We start from the raw sequence: 14,318 nt of genomic DNA on the forward strand, positions 1-14,318 counted from the left end.
TCTCTGGAGTACTTAAGCAACGTTTTTGCTTGTTTCTACTGCTAGCAACTGGTGTAATTCCAAGGGTTTCACCATGTGTAGAGATAGTATCTACTAGATCCAGTTCAAAAAACTAGATCTGGGTTTGTGGTATTGGGTTTCTGACATGATTGATTATATTTTAAGGCATAAGTATTCTTTCCAGTGGTAAAGAAGACAATGATAGTCTATGGTGCAATGTGGTAAAAAGATTTGTAAAATATTACTACTGGATTCCTAATCAAATATTCATAAAAGGCAAATCTCTGAGTAATTGTGATACCTTAAAATATTTTAGTCAAACTAATAAATGTAATGAGGATGACTGCTCCTAACTGTGGTAGACGAAGTAAAGAAAAAGGATGAACTCAGGGCTTGAAATTCCAAGTTCAAGTTCCACATAAATGATCTGAAACCTTCTATGTCTTCCCAGAGGAATGTATTTATCTCCCATTGTCATCAGCCTGAGGTTTCAGAGAATCAAATCTAGAGTCTCATCCTGAGAGTGGCAGAATTACAGTGCAAATTGAATTCCCAAACAGGCAAAGTATCTTCTGCTAAACTGAGGGAATTGATTGGGAAGGAATGAGATTCTGAAAATTGGAATGAAACATGTAGGGTAGATCCTGATGAAGCTGAGGATACTTAACCTCTGAATTCTCCTGCATCTTCTTTGCCAGTAGGAGCAACCCTGCTATTCATGTCTGAGAAGGTTCATCCTGATTTTTCAAAGGAAAGTGTACTAGCACCTCTGAAGTATTTTAATTGGAAGACACTGCTGATTATCCTCAGAATCTACTTCCACCGGGGCGGAGCAAGATGGCCGAATAGGAGCAGCTCCAGTCTCCAACTCCCAGCGCGAGCGACACAGAAGACCGTTGATTTCTGCATTTTCAACTGAGGTACTGGGTTCATCTCACTGGGGAGTGCCGGACGATCGGTGCTGGTCAGCTGCTGCAGCCTGACCAGCGAGAGCTGAAGCAGGGCGAGGCATTGCCTCACCTGGGAAGCGCAAGGGGGAAGGGAGTCCCTTTTCCCAGCCAGGGGAACTGAGACACACAACACCTGGAAAATCGGGTAACTCCCACCCCAATACTGCGCTTTAGGAAACAGGCACAACAGGAGATCATATCCCACACCTGGCCGGGAGGGTCCCACACCCACGGAGCCTCCCTCATTGCTAGCGCAGCAGTCTGTGATCTACCGGCAAGGCAGCAGCGAGGCTGGGGGAGGGGCGCCCGCCATTGCTGAGGCTTAAGTAGGTAAACAAAGCTGCTGGGAAGCTCGAACTGGGTGGAGCTCACAGCAGCTCAAGGAAACCTGCCTGTCTCTGTAGACTCCACCTCTGGGGACAGGGCACAGTAAACTAAGACACACAGACACCTCTGCACACACGCAAACGACTCTGTCTGACAGCTTTGAAGAGAGCAGTGGATCTCCCAACACGGAGGTTGAGATCTGAGAAGGGACAGACTCCCTGCTCAAGTGGGTCCCTGACCCCTGAGTAGCCTAACTGGGAGACATCCCCCACTAGGGGCAGTCTGACACCCCACACCTCACAAGGAGGAGTACACCCCTGAGAGGAAGCTTCCAAAGCAAGAATCAGACAGGTACACTCGCTGTTCAGAAATATTCTATCTTCTGCAGCCTCTGCTGCTGATACCCAGGCAAACACGGTCTGGAGTGGACCTCAAGCAATCTCCAACAGACCTACAGCTGAGGGTCCTGACTGTTAGAAGGAAAACTATCAAACAGGAAGGACACCTCCACCAAAACCCCATCAGTACATCACCATCATCAAAGACCAGAGGCAGATAAAACCACAAAGATGGGGAAAAAGCAGGGCAGAAAAGCTGGAAATTCAAAAAATAAGAGCACATCTCACCCGGCAAAGGAGCGCAGCTCATCGCCACCAACGGATCAAAGCTGGACGGAGAATGACTTTGACGAGATGAGAGAAGAAGGCTTCAGTCCATCAAATTTCTCAGAGCTAAAGGAGGAATTACGTAGCCAGCGCAAAGAAACTAAAAATCTTGAAAAAAAAGTGGAAGAATTGATGGCTAGAGTAATTAATGCAGAGAAGGTCCTAAACGAAATGAAAGAGATGAAAACCATGACACGAGAAATACGTGACAAATGCACAAGCTTCAGTAACCGACTCGATCAACTGGAAGAAAGAGTATCTGTGATTGAGGATCAAATGAATGAAATGAAGCGAGAAGAGAAACCAAAAGAAAAAAGAAGAAAAAGAAATGAACAAAGCCTGCAAGAAGTATGGGATTATGTAAAAAGACCAAATCTACGTCTGATTGGGGTGCCTGAAAGTGAGGGGAAAATGGAACCAAGTTGGAAAACACTCTTCAGGATATCATCCAGGAGAACTTCCCCAACCTAGTAGGGCAGGCCAACATTCAAATCCAGGAAATACAGAGAACGCCACAAAGATACTCCTCAAGAAGAGCAACTCTAAGACACGTAATTGCCAGATTCACCAAAGTTGAAATGAAGGAAAAAATCTTAAGGGCAGCCAGAGAGAAAGGTCGTGTTACCCACAAAGGGAAGCCCATCAGACTAACAGCAGATCTCTTGGCAGAAACTCTCCAAGCCAGAAGAGAGTGGGGGCCAATATTCAACATTCTTAAAGAAAAGAATTTTAAACCCAGAATTTCATATCCAGCCAAACTAAGTTTCATAAGTGAAGGAGAAATAAAATCCTTTACAGATAAGCAAATGCTTAGAGATTTTGTCACCACTAGGCCTGCCTTACAAGAGACCCTGAAGGAAGCACTCAACATGGAAAGGAACAACCGGTACCAGCCATTGCAAAAACATGCCAAAATGTAAAGACCATTGAGGCTAGGAAGAAACTGCATCAACTAATGAGCAAAATAACCAGTTAATATCATAATGGCAGGATCAAGTTCACACATAACAATATTAAACTTCAATGTAAATGGACTAAATGCTCCAATTAAAAGACACAGACTGGCAAACTGGATAAAGAGTCAAGACCCATCAGTCTGCTGTATTCAGGAGACCCATCTCACATGCAGAGACATACATAGGCTCAAAATAAAGGGATGGAGGAAGATTTACCAAGCAAATGGAGAACAAAAAAAAGCAGGGGTTGCAATACTAGTCTCTGATAAAACAGACTTTAAACCATCAAAGATCAAAAGAGACAAAGAAGGCCATTACATAATGGTAAAGGGATCAATTCAACAGGAAGAGCTAACTATCCTAAATATATATGCACCCAATACAGGAGCACCCAGATTCATAAAGCAAGTCCTTAGAGACTTACAAAGAGACTTAGACTCCCATACAATAATAATGGGAGACTTCAACACTCCACTGTCAACATTAGACAGATCAACGAGACAGAAAGTTAACAAGGATATCCAGGAATTGAACTCATCTCTGCAGCAAGCAGACCTAATAGACATCTATAGAACTCTCCACCCCAAATCAACAGAATATACATTCTTCTCAGCACCACATCATACTTACTCCAAAATTGACCACGTAATTGGAAGTAAAGCACTCCTCAGCAAATGTACAAGAACAGAAATTATAACAAACTGTCTCTCAGACCACAGTGCAATCAAACTAGAACTCAGGACTAAGAAACTCACTCAAAACCGCTCAACTACATGGAAACTGAACAACCTGCTCCTGAATGACTACTGGGTACATAACGAAATGAAGGCAGAAATAAAGATGTTCTTTGAAACCAATGAGAACAAAGATACAACATACCAGAATCTCTGGGACACATTTAAAGCAGTGTGTAGAGGGAAATTTATAGCACTAAATGCCCACAAGAGAAAGCAGGAAAGATCTAAAATTGACACTCTAACATCGCAATTAAAAGAACTAGAGAAGCAAGAGCAAACACATTCGAAAGCTAGCAGAAGGCAAGAAATAACTAAGATCAGAGCAGAACTGAAGGAGATAGAGACACAAAAAACCCTCCAAAAAATCAATGAATCCAGGAGTTGGTTTTTTGAAAAGATCAACAAAATTGACAGACCACTAGCCAGACTAATAAAGAAGAAAAGAGAGAAGAATCAAATCGACGCAATTAAAAATGATAAAGGGGATATCACCACCGACCCCACAGAAATACAAACTACCATCAGAGAATACTATAAACACCTCTACGCAAATAAACTGGAAAATCTAGAAGAAATGGATAATTTCCTGGACACTTACACTCTTCCAAGACTAAACCAGGAAGAAGTTGAATCCCTGAATAGACCAATAGCAGGCTCTGAAATTGAGGCAACAATTAATAGCCTACCAACCAAAAAAAGTCCAGGACCAGATGGATTCACAGCTGAATTCTACCAGAGGTACAAGGAGGAGTTGGTACCATTCCTTCTGAAACTATTCCAATCAATAGAAAAAGAGGGAATCCTCCCTAACTCATTTTATGAGGCCAATATCATCCTGATACCAAAGCCTGGCAAGGCCACAACAAAAAAAGAGAATTATAGACCAATATCCCTGATGAACATCGATGCAAAAATCCTCAATAAAATACTGGCAAACCGGATTCAGCAACACATCAAAAAGCTTATCCACCATGATCAAGTGGGCTTCATCTCTGGGATGCAAGGCTGGTTCAACATTCGCAAATCAATAAACATAATCCAGCATATAAACAGAACCAAAGACAAGAACCACATGATTATCTCAATTGATGCAGAAAAGGCTTTTGACAAAATTCAACAGCCCTTCATGCTAAAAACGCTCAATAAATTCGGTATTGATGGAACGTACCTCAAAATCATAAGAGCTATTTATGAGAAACCCACAGCCAATATCATACTGAATGGGCAAAAACTGGAAAAATTCCCTTTGAAAACTGGCACAAGACAGGGATGCCCTCTCTCACCACTCCTATTCAACATAGTGTTGGAAGTTCTGGCTAGGGCAATCAGGCAAGAGAAAGAAATCAAGGGTATTCAGTTAGGAAAAGAAGAAGTCAAATTGTCCCTCTTTGCAGATGACATGATTGTATATTTAGAAAACCCCATTGTCTCAGCCCAAAATCTCCTTAAGCTGATAAGCAACTTCAGCAAAGTCTCAGGATACAAAATTAATGTGCAAAAATCACAAGCATTCTTATACACCAGTAACAGACAAACAGAGAGCCAAATCAGGAATGAACTTCCATTCACAATTGCTTCAAAGAGAATAAAATACCTAGGAATCCAACTGACAAGGGATGTAAAGGACCTCTTCAAGGAGAACTACAAACCACTGCTCAGTGAAATAAAAGAGGACACAAAAAAATGGAAGAACATACCATGCTCATGGATAGGAAGAATCAATATCGTGAAAATGGCCATACTGCCCAAGGTAATTTATAGATTCAATGCCATCCCCATCAAGCTACCAATGAGTTTCTTCACAGAATTGGAAAAAACTGCTTTAAAGTTCATATGGAACCACAAAAGAGCCCGCATCTCCAAGACAATCCTAAGTCAAAAGAACAAAGCTGGAGGCATCACGCTACCTGACTTCAAACTATACTACAAGGCTACAGTAACCAAAACAGCATGGTACTGGTACCAAAACAGAGATATAGACCAATGGAACAGAACAGAGTCCTCAGAAATAATACCACACATCTACAGCCATTTGATCTTTGACAAACCTGAGAGCAACAAGAAATGGGGAAAGGATTCCCTATTTAATAAATGGTGCTGGGAAAATTGGCTAGCCATAAGTAGAAAGCTGAAACTGGATCCTTTCCTTACTCCCTATACGAAAATTAATTCAAGATGGATTAGAGACTTAAATGTTAGACCTAATACCATAAAAATCCTAGAGGAAAACCTAGGTAGTACCATTCAGGACATAGGCATGGGCAAAGACTTCATGTCTAAAACACCAAAAGCAATGGCAGCAAAAGCCAAAATTGACAAATGGGATCTCATTAAACTAAAGAGCTTCTGCACAGCAAAAGAAACTACCATCAGAGTGTACAGGCAATCTACAGAATGGGAGAAAATTTTTGCAATCTACTCATCTGACAAAGGGCTAATATCCAGAACCTACAAAGAACTCAAACAAATTTACAAGAAAAAAACAAAGAACCCCATCAAAAAGTGGGCAAAGGACATGAACAGACATTTCTCAAAAGAAGACATTCATACAGCCAACAGACACATGAAAAAATGCTCATCATCACTGGCCATCAGAGAAATGCAAATCAAAACCACAATGAGATACCATCTCACACCAGTTAGAATGGCAATCATTAAAAAGTCAGGAAACAACAGGTGCTGGAGAGGATGTGGAGAAATAGGAACACTTTTACACTGTTGGTGGGATTGTAAACTAGTTCAACCATTATGGAAAACAGTATGGCGATTCCTCAAGGATCTAGAACTAGATGTACCATATGACCCAGCCATCCCATTACTGGGTATATACCCAAAGGATTATAAATTATGCTGCTATAAAGACACATGCACACGTATGTTTATTGCAGCACTATTCACAATAGCAAAGACTTGGAATCAACCCAAATGTCCATCAGTGACAGATTGGCTTAAGAAAATGTGGCACATATACACCATGGAATACTATGCAGCCATAAAAAAGGATGAGTTTGAGTCCTTTGTAGGGACTTGGATGCAGCTGGAATCCATCATTCTTAGCAAACTATCACAAGAACAGAAAACCAAACACTGCATGTTCTCACTCATAGGTGGGAACTGAACAATGAGATCACTCGGACTCAGGAAGGGGAACATCACACACCGGGGCCTGTCATGGGGAGGGGGGAGGGGGGAGGGATTGCATTGGGAGTTATACCTGATGTAAATGACGAGTTGATGGGTGCAGCACAGCAACATGGCACAAGTATACATATGTAACAAACCTGCACGTTATGCACATGTACCCTACAACTTAAAGTATAATAATAATAAATAAATAAATTAATTAATTAATTAATTAAAAAAAAAAAAAAAAGAATCTACTTCCACCAAACCTCTTGACTTGTAGAACTCTATCTAGACTCTAGTCCCAACAGGCTTGAAAGAGAAATTAAAATTGTGAACCAACGGAAAACATAGTACATACCAAAAGTAGTGCGCATTTTTTTCAATTTATACAGACAGAAATCTGGTGAATACATGTGAGAATGTAAGTTAATAGTGTGAAATAATGGTTGAAGGAACATAAAGTTCACTCGAGATGAATTTATTGATACAGGCCCACAAAGCACAAATTCTCAATATAGAGTTGCAGCTTGATGGGTTATATACAGCTCTGTGTTTGTCTGGTTGAGTTAAAAATGAAACAAAGGGTAGCCTGCACTAAATGAAGCTGAAATACCAGAATTGCCTTGGGACACTGAAGAGGAAGGTATGTAAAGGTGTAGGGAGATTGAAATGTTGGACTGGATTTATCATGCAAGACATGATTACCAAGGGAAATTGGGTTGCTACTACACGCTGATGTAAAGAGTAAGTCTGAAAAGGAACAAAATCATGTCCTTTGCAGGGACATGGATGGAGCTGGAAGCCATCCTCAGCAAACTAATGCAGGAACAGAAAACCAAATACTGCATGTTCTCTTATAAATAGGAGCTAAATAATGAGACCACATGAACACACGGAGGAGAGCAACACACACTGGGGCCTGTCAGAGGATGTGGGGAGAGGAGGGAGGGGATCAGGAAGAATAACTAATAGATGCTGGGCTCGATATCTAGGTGATGGGAGGATCTGTGCAGCAAACCACCATGGCACACATTTACCTGTGTAACAAACCTGCACATAAACCCCCGAACGTAAAATAAAAGTTGGGAAAAAAAAAAAAGAAGCAAATACTATGTTTTCATTTTCTTTGTAGCACTTGTCACAACTGCGATCATTTCTTTGGTTTACTGTTATAGGTCATTAAAAAGAAGAGTAAGCCTGGGATATAGGAACTCTGTTAGCACATCACTAAATATGCCCATGCCTTTTTATTAAAGTCAACAAAAAATCTACAATAGCCCAATTCAGGAAGGAAAACTAATAACCCCAACTCTTCAAAAATGAATATTTGGAACCCCTTCCCAGTCAGGAAAAAATCAATTGCAGTACTTGTCGAGGGCAAAGGGCATATGATATACAAATGCTAGCTATCACCGTATGATCAGTTGCAAAAGGATTGTAAATGTTATGAGTATTTACCTTTTATTTTGTTATGAATTTGTGAGTGTGTAGAATACTATTGTGTTCTTCTCACTCTATCACCTTAAAATCTAATATATTACTTCACAGTATTTATGTTACAGAATATCAGAGATAAGAGTGAACATCACCCAAGGACCTCTACTCTGGGGAAGAGTTAGTATATTCCCAGCATGCTATAGAAGAGTTGTATTAAACTGTGTTTTTTAAATGTCAACTTGACATATGCCATTGAACCTAGTTATTAAATCAAACTCTAATCTGTGTGTTGCTCTGATGTTATTTTTTAGATGTGATTAATATCTGCAAGCAGTTTATTTGAAGATATTGTGCCTCAAGACTGGAATATCAGGAACATTCTGTCACTGCCCTCCAAAAACTCATGTCCTTATCACATACAAATACATCCATTCCAACCCTCTAATTTCAAAGTCTTAACTGGTTTCAGTATCAACTCAGTAGTCCAAAATCCAGAGTCTCATCTGTGAACCTGTAAAATCAAAATAAGGTGACACCTTCTAAGATACAATGGTGATACAGGCATATGGTGATACAGGCGTAAGACAGACAGTCCCATTCCAGAAGTGAGAAAGAGCACCCTTCCATGCTCCCTCTCCCAACAAAAATAACAGGCTCCAAGTAAGACAAAAACTCAGCAAGGCAGGTAGACATTAAATTTTAGAGCTAGAGAATAATCTCTTTTGACCCCATGTGCCACCTCCTGGACACGCTGGGCTAGGATTGGGCCCTCAAGGCCTCAGGCAATTCCACCTCTATGATTTTGCTGGGTGCAGCTCACATGATAGGGGTTTGTGGAGGTATGGGGGAAAGCCAGGAGAAAAAAGTCCAGGAAACAAGAAGTGGAATAGTGAACACGTGAAGACAAGCTTCACCAGTTCTTCCATTTCACTTTGGGTAAGCCCCAGCCCAGGCACCTATATTCCAACTGCCCAAATCCCTGATCTGTGGCAATCTTCCACCAAAGATTTCTTCTATGACTCGTGGTCTCCATGTCAGTGTGATGAGCTTCTTCTCTGTGCTCAGACCTTAGGCATTTCTTATTCCAAGATACATGTTGCATTCTGACCAGAGATTTTATGGAAGTACTGTGTCCAAAAGAAATAACTGCATTGGTGGAAAATATGGCACAGAGCTGTGAATGTGAGTTGAAGAATTATTGATGGACAACCAATCAGAGCTATTTCTGGGATCCTTCACTTCAGAATTTTATGTTACTGTAGGAGATAGAAATATAGGAGCTAAAGGGTGAGTCCAAGAAACTTCCACTGGAGGGAGAAATATGTAGTCAACACTTACAGCCAAAATTCTTGAGATTGAAATGTATTAGGATGGTGGAAAAGTAATTGCAGTTTTGCCATTACTTTCAATATTTGGCAGGATATTTCTTATTTGGGGCCTGAATTTTGTGCAAAGTCAAATTAAGACATTCAGGAAAATTGTGGGATTGTTCTAGAACGGGCGACATCCTAGTCTCTCTTGCAACTGGATTCCATGGGATGTCGCCCGTTCTAGAACAATCTTGGGATACTAAGGAAAAAAAAGTTTGATTCTCAGGAGAGGTACAAGTTCCATCACACTAATGTGTCGACCTTACATAATGACATTTAGAAAACATGATTAGGTACAGAGTTTATTCAAGTGCAAAGCTTGAGGATGACCACCCAGAAAACACTGACTCCAAACAAATGGGGTCAGTGTTCTGAAATGGAGAAGTTAAGATTTCACTTAAAAGGTAAGAACAGAGAAGTTTTAGCAGTATTACAACATTTGCCATACAAAATCAGTGCACACATTACAGTGATTTGATTGGTTACAGATTGCTGCATCCCCAGGAAGATTACTTTGTTACTCCTTAAAAGGGCTAGGACCTGAGGGAGTCTTGTCTCTGGCACCTCTTGGTCTTCCTAATTATCTACCAGAGAAGAATAAGGAAGGAGGTTAATCTATAATCAGAGAAGCATAAATTGCAGCTGCATGCTACTTGACTGCATGTTATGTAACTCACATTCCTCTCAAGCCTCAGAGTAAGTTAAAATTCCAACAGCTCTAAGTCTGAATCATTTAATTCTACATATGTCTTCTCCTAAACCATGCTTCAATATGGGCGTTTTCTTGAATCTAAGAGTCTTGGCAGCAGAGAAAGCCAGATCAGGAAAGAAGGTATGGCAATGGCCAAAAATTAGAAGCAAGTATTATTAGGGAGCTGAAGTCCCATAGCGACTGGATTCGAAGTAGAGGCTGTGGTGCTAGAGAAATAGTATGTATCTGTGGGAGTGACTATTTTTAACATCCACACTTGTGTGGTCTGAGGTAATAAGGAATACATAAAGTGAAAATCTCCTACCCCTCAGACTGCCTGCTCTTACTCACATTTTATCCATGTAAGAAGCAGAGACAAGGGGTGACCACATATGCATCCATTCATGGTGGGTCTTGATGAGCCAGAATGTTTTCTAGAACAAAGCCTGGGATTTTAGCACCTCACAAACCACATCAACTCCCTCTTGAAGACTGAGGCAGGGAAACAGTGTAATTGAAGAGATCCACTTTTAATTTCTCCTAAAGATCAGGAAAAACAAACACGCAAAAAAGGATTAACACGGAGTCACCGCTTTCTACAACTGTTTTTGTTGTAGTTGTTTTGAGATGGAGGGTCGCTCTGTCACCCAGGCTGGAGTGCAGCGGCACCATCTCGGCTCACTGCATCCTCCACCTCCCGAGTTCAATCGATTCTCCTGCCTCAGCCTCCCGAATGGCTGGGACTACAGGCATGCACCACCACGTCCGGTTAATTTTTGTATTTTTAGTAGAGACAGGGCTTCACCATATTGGTCAGTCTGGTCTCCAACTTCTGACAGGCGATGCAGCCACCTCGGCCTCCCACAGTGCTGGAATTACAGGCGTGAGCCACCACTCCCGACTCGGAGTAAGGCATCAGGAGTCAACACCTCAAGGGCCATTAGGAAGGCTGGGTGCACTGTTGAAAACGGTGCCTCGATTTCCTTAATCCTTGGTATCCCCCTTAGGAAAATAAAAGGGAAAGGCCGAATTAAATGGACTCCTTGGTTTCATCCAGCTCCAGGAATCCCAGATTCTCCACCATCTTAAATTGATCTAAGAGAGAGCCCACCATCCTTTCAGGGTGGGCTTAAGAAGGGTCTTGGGGCACGCCCTCCTTTCCCATGATATATTTTCTCTTTTATCTTCTATTCCTTTGGGGATAAAAGTAAAAGAAATAAAAATAGGGGCACAAAATACAAAACTAACTGCCCCACTTATCCTTCAAAACCTTTCCAGTAGCTTGAATGAAAGATAAAAGAGCTTCCAAACACCCGATTGTCCAGGGGTCCTCTCACCAGCCCCAGCCAGTTCTCCGGGATTCCTATGGACGAAAACAACCCCAATTTGCTGTGGCACGTCCAGGAGCACCTTTCCTCCGTCTTTAAGAGCCTGAAAATGCTTGCTACAATTTCTATTGGCAACTACCGAGCACCCCTTTAGAAGAACTGAATGAGCAAGGGAACGTCTCTCCAGCACTGAGGAAGGTGGCCCAGGGCGAACGTATTGGACTGGGAAATTAAATGCTGGCTCCAGCCTTGTGCGATGCAGCGCACGTCCAGAGCTGGAGAGGGAAAAGGAAACTTCCGTTTTCTCCAGAACTGTCTTTTTCACCCCAGGTTAGAGGCCCTTCTTGGCTCCACGGCCCCTACCAGCCTCTTCCTTTTCCAGCCCGAGACACCAGCCCAGCGTGGAGACCTACCTGGATGACCCTGTGACAGAACTGCCAGTGCCCATGCCTGGTACCTGGAACATACTTGTCTCTGGATTTTCCCGCCAAGCACTCACCCTGTGTGGTAGTCATCAGGATTTTGGAGGCCTCTGAAAGCAGGATCCCAAAGAGAAGGAAGCCCACTAGAAGCAGAGCCCAGCTGCCCATCCATGCACACTCTTGCAGAAGCCCCAGAACCCAGCCCTTAAGCTGTGTGCCCTGCACCTACCTAAGGAACCCTGTGCACCTAAGGAACCCTCTGCACCAAAGGAACCCATCTCTCTTTTTTGGATCCTTCCCTGATCTTATGGTGCCACACTTCCTTTCTTACTCTGATGACCTTCTCAAACCCAAATAACTTACATTGAGAGAGGCTCTCTAAAAGAAACCTTTTGGAGACCCTCTTTAAAAGAAATGGGCGGCCGGGCGCGGTGGCTTAAGCCTGTAATCCCAGCACTTTGGGAGGCCAAGACGGGTGGATCACGAGGTCAGGAGATCCAGACCATCCTGGCTAACACGGTGAAACCCCGTCTCTACTAAAAAATACAAAAAACTAGCTGGGCGAGGTGGCGGGTGCCTGTAGTCCCAGCTACTCGGGAGGCTGAGGCAGGAGAATGGTGTAAACCCGAGAGGCGGAGCTTGCAGTGAGCTGAGATCCGGCCACTGCACTCCAGCCTGGGCGGCAGAGCGAGACTCCGTCTCAAAAAAAAAAAAAAAAAAGAAAAGAAAGAAACGAGCATTCCAGTGGGAATACACATTGGCATATTCAGGGAGATAAAGGAAGACAATGAGGCTTTTTAAATGAAAAATGAGGAGAGTTACACAGGTCATTTTTAGACAGTTATCCTTGGCTAGAAGGGTCAATAACAAGAGTGACATCAGTCCAAGGTAGGATAGGCAGTTGCTGGACAGATATCCTCACAGAAGTATTTTTTTGTGTAAGGATGCAGTGGCCTAACCAAGGTTGTGGTTTTTGCAATCTTATGTGATAGTTCTTGTTATCAGGGATACTGTGTGAGAACCTCCTTTCACTGCCTTCCCTGGCTCCACTGGTCACAGTTTTAACACAGGTGACTACCTTTTGATTCTGACAACTTTCATAGTCTTATACTGACATCCCTGTGCTTCATTTCCCCAGATACCTGCATAAAATTTCTAGCTAGTGTCCCAAGCTCTAGAACTCTGGAAGCCAATCCCCCAAGACATAATGATCTACAAAGGGGGAATGGCCTGTGATTATTATTCAGGCAGCCTCCTTAGAAGATACCATATCCATAAAATGATTCTAGTGTCCACACAGGTTAAGCCCCCCTGTAATTTCACTTCTTCATTGAAAGCATGAATCTCTAAAGTTTAGATTATAATCCTGAATAAGTATCATAAAATAGAATCAAGGCTTTTTCCACAGTCTTCTCAGGGACAATTTGAAGACAGCTTACAATTTTACTCCCTTGAAATGTCAGCCCTGGCAAGGGGCAGGCACACTACTCCCAAATATCATCTTTGCATTCCCTATCCTCAATATAATGCTGCCTTTAATAAAGGATTTCAGTGCAATTCTCAAACAGGCAGAGCCAGGCACAGTGGCATGCACCTGTCACCCCAGCTATTCAGGAAGCTTAGGCACAAGGATGGCTGTAGCCCAGGAGTTTGAGGCCAGCCTAAGCAGTGTATTGAGATCCTCTATCTAAAAAACAAACAAACAAACAACAAACTGACAGAGAAAGTCCTTCAATGCCTGCAAGATGAAGTGGATCCTTGAATTTTGCTTTGCACTATTACATGTTTTCTGTCCATATGCCTTTTAAAAAAAAATCTGAATTTAAAGTATTGCATCCTTAGACATTTCTGCAACATAGCCATGTTCATTGGTCACTGAGGAGTTGGTGCAAAGGGCAGGGGCAGGTCTTTACCAGGCGTCACAAGGCTCCAGCCCATTTATTATTTTTGGACCTCCAATAATGCATTAGCAAACAGAGAATTTGTTTTTTCATCCTAAACTTATTCATTAACTCAACAATCATACTAATAGGTAAGTATCTGTGAGGCACTGTTCTGCTGCTGCACAGAGTGCATTGAACAACAGAGACAAAAACACCTGCCTCCCAGAACTTACATCCTTGTTGGGGAGTCAAGTGATAACAAAATAAATAAATCAAATATGTGGTGTGTTAGTAATAAATAACAGGGAAGGACACATGAAGGGTGGGGTATCAGGGTGATCCAACTGAACTCTTACAAATCTCATATCCCTATCAGAGAGTTCTGAACAATGAATATTTGATATTAAGAGATTACTGTTGATTTGG

Source organism: Macaca thibetana, chromosome 6 (assembly GCF_024542745.1).
Source record: "Macaca thibetana thibetana isolate TM-01 chromosome 6, ASM2454274v1, whole genome shotgun sequence".
Taxonomy (NCBI): domain Eukaryota; kingdom Metazoa; phylum Chordata; class Mammalia; order Primates; family Cercopithecidae; genus Macaca; species Macaca thibetana.